Below are 3,713 nucleotides of genomic sequence, written 5' to 3' on the forward strand. Positions count from 1 at the left end.
CTCATCTTTCTCCCGTGGAGGGGCTGATAGTTTCGAACTGCTGACCTTGAGGCTCGCAGCCCGATTCGTAACCACTACGCTACCTACTACAATGTAATATAGTAATATATATTACATTATATATCTGGTAGCGTAGTGATTACGAATCGGGCTGCGAACCTCAAGGTCAGCAGTTCAAAAACTACCAGTTATTCTGCGGGAGAAAGATGAGGCTTTCTGCTCCGGTAAAAATTTGCAGCCTCTGAAACCCTGTGTAGGGTCACTATGAGTCGGAACCAACTCCATGATACTTAACAACAACAACATATATGTATATATAATAGAACCGTAGGACATGTACTAGACTGTGAACCAAAAGGTCGGCAGTTCAAATCCAACAGCTGATACTAAGAAACCCTACATAGGCTCTCTATAAGTTGGAACCTTTATGAAGGAACTTAACAACAGCATATATATTATATGAAGATAAGTCAAAACTTATCCACACTCCAGTCATATTAAATGCCCATTCATGTCACTGGCTGATGACAACATTCAGCGTGCATCTGAAATGATTCTGTTCAATAGATGACAGACAGTGTATTATGTGGCAAATAATTTGCAAATCAGCTATGACTCTGCCTATGAAATAATCCACAACAGACTTGGGTTTCAAAAATTTGTGTGAGACGGATGATGAAATAAATTACAGAAAAGCATAAACAAAAGAGTTTGGACATCCACAAACAACATTTGGACAGATATTCAAAGGAAGGTAAAAGTTTCTTTAAAAAATCGTTACAGGTGATGAACTGCTGACATTTTTGTGGTCTAACACATTATCCTGCAGTTCCATGATATATATATAGTATCAAAGAGGTTATGCAAGTCTGGTTGCTAACCACGAAGTTACCAGTTCGAAACTATCAGCTGTTCCATGGGAGAAAAATAAAGCTACTACTCCTGTAAAGATTTACAACCCTGGAAACCCTATTCAAGATCACTATGCATAGGAACCAACTCCACTGAACACCATCACCACCACCACCTATATGTATATATACATGTATATATACAGAGATATATAGATATATATAGTGTTATTAAGAACCATCGAGTTGGTTTTGACACATAGTGACCCAGTATAGGGATTCCAAGTATCAATTGGTGAGTTTGAACCAGCTATTTTGTGGTTCAAACTGAACTTATGGTCCTGTGCTTATCCTACAGTGCCCTTGAGTCTGTACTGACTCATAGCGACCCTGAGTACAACAGAACAAAACACTGTCTGGTCCTGTGCCAACCTTACAACCACTGCTACATTTGAGCCCATTGCTGCTGCCACTGTGCCAGTCTATCTTATTGGGTATCTTCTTCTTTTTCTCTGGCCCTCCACTTTACCAAACATGATATCCTTCTCCAGGTCCATCCTTATACTATGTCTGAAGTATGAGAGATAAAGTCTGGCCATCCTGGCTTCCAAGGAGCATTCTAATTGTACTTCTTCCAACACAGATTGGTTTGCTCTTTCGGCAGTTCATGGTACTTTTAATAATGACTTCCAACACCATAGTTCAAATGCATCAACTACAGCCTTCCTTATTCACTGTCCAACTTTCACATGCATATGAACCTGTTGAAAATACCATAGTTTGGTTCAGGGGCACCTTAGTCCTCAAACTGACATCTTTGCTCTTCAAAACTGTAAAGAGGTCTTGTGCAGCACATTTGCCTAACGTACTATGTCCTTTGGTTTCTTGACTACATATAGTCAGATGTTGGGGGGAATCACATGAAAATAATAGAAATGAGCATTTTAAGGCAATAAGTTATGATCCAGGGATCTTAAATAAATTAACCAGCAAAAATGTTAGTTGAACTTTAGTTGGGAGACATAAATTAATTCATTTAAAATATATAACAGTGACTATAATTCTTAAAATTAGAGTTGCTATTAGTCCACTTGTCTCTGCCTCATGCAGCCTTAATTACGATGGAACAAAATGTTGTTAGGTCTTGTGTTATCTTTAGTATTGTTAGTATGCCTGAGTCTACTGTTTTAGCTATTAACTCAGTCTAGCTCATTCAGAATTTCCCTCATTTTACATTTAAACTGTTTTCCAGTAACAAATGAATTTGAGTATAATTTATATGTTAATTGACCATTAGTATTTCAGCTGTAGTATACTGATTCCAACACCCATCTGTCAGTTGTTTGTATTGTGGTGGCTTGCATGTTGCTGTGATTTTAAAAAGCATGCCACTGATTTTTCAAATAACAGAAAAATCAACCACGCTGTACAGATTTCAGCTGTGCTTCCAGACCTTAGGCTGGGTTTATTTCTGGAAATTAGCCAATTAAAATCTTATAGTTCACAGCAGAACATTATTTGACTCTTTTGGACACATTATTGTTGTTGTTACGTTCCATTGAGTTGGTTGCAACACATGACAACTTGGTGGGTTTGAACTACTGACCTTTCAGTTACCAGTCTAGTGCTTTTCCTATATCACTCATGGTAGGAGAACATGATATTTGGTGGAGTAGAAGGCCAGAATGGTAAGGGAAATCTACAGGAAGATGAACAGATACAATAGCCAGTATGCTGCACTTTAACATGCAGACACTTAATTGTGATCATAAGGAACCTGTGCATAGAACAAGAGGCATAATTTGAACAGAACAAGGGGATAAAAAGCAGGAAAAGTGTGCATCAGGACTCTATCCTTTCACCATACTTATTCAATTTGTATGCTGAGCAAATAATCCATGAAACTGTATTATACAAAGATGCATGTGATATCAGGATCAGAGGCAGATTCATTAGCAACCTGAAACATGCTGATTGTACAACTTTGCTAGTTGTTGTTGTCAAGTGCTGTCCAGTCAGTTCCAACCTGTAACAACCTTGTATAGGTTTCCAAAGAATAGTGAGCTTTAACCATCGTCCTTGTAGTTCAAACCGAATTTGCAGTTCAATGTAGCGCCACACTTTGCTTAGAATATTTAAAATATTAAAGACTAAAGACTTCAGTATTAGTTACTACTCAATGTAAAGAAAGCAAAAAAAAAAAAAAAATCCTAACCACTGGATCAATAAATAACATCATCACAAATGGAGAAAAGATTGAAGTTGTCAAAGATTTAATTTTGCTTGGATTCACTATTGACACTCATGGAAGTAGCAGCCAAGAAATAAAATGATGCTGCTCTAAAGTGTTGAAGAGCAAAGATGTCAGCTTGAGTACTAAAGTGTGCCTTACCCAAGCCATGGCATTTTCAAATCCTTATATGCATGTGAAATTTGGATAATGAATAAGAAAGATCATAGAAGAATTGATGCTTTTGAGCTACGGTGTTGGAGAAGAATCTTAAAAGTACCATGGACTTCCAGAGGAACAAACCAATCTGTATTGGAAGAAGTACAACCAGAATGCTCCTTAGAAACCAAGGTGGCCAGACTTCGTCTCTAATACTTTGGACATAGTATCAGGAGGAATCAGACCCTGGAGAAGGACATCATGCTTGGTGAAGTATAGAGTTAGCAAAGAAGAGGAAGGCCTCCATCAAGATGGATTGGCACAGTGTAGCAACAATCGGGCTCAAATGCAACCAAAATTTTGAGTATGCTGAATGATTGGACAGTGCTTTGTTCTGTTGTGGATAGGGTTGCTTTGAGTCAGAACCAACTTAATAGCAACAACAAAAGCATACAAACAACTGTGAAGATAAT

Source organism: Chrysochloris asiatica, unplaced genomic scaffold (assembly GCF_000296735.1).
Source record: "Chrysochloris asiatica unplaced genomic scaffold, ChrAsi1.0 scaffold00002, whole genome shotgun sequence".
Classification (NCBI taxonomy): Eukaryota; Metazoa; Chordata; class Mammalia; order Afrosoricida; family Chrysochloridae; genus Chrysochloris; species Chrysochloris asiatica.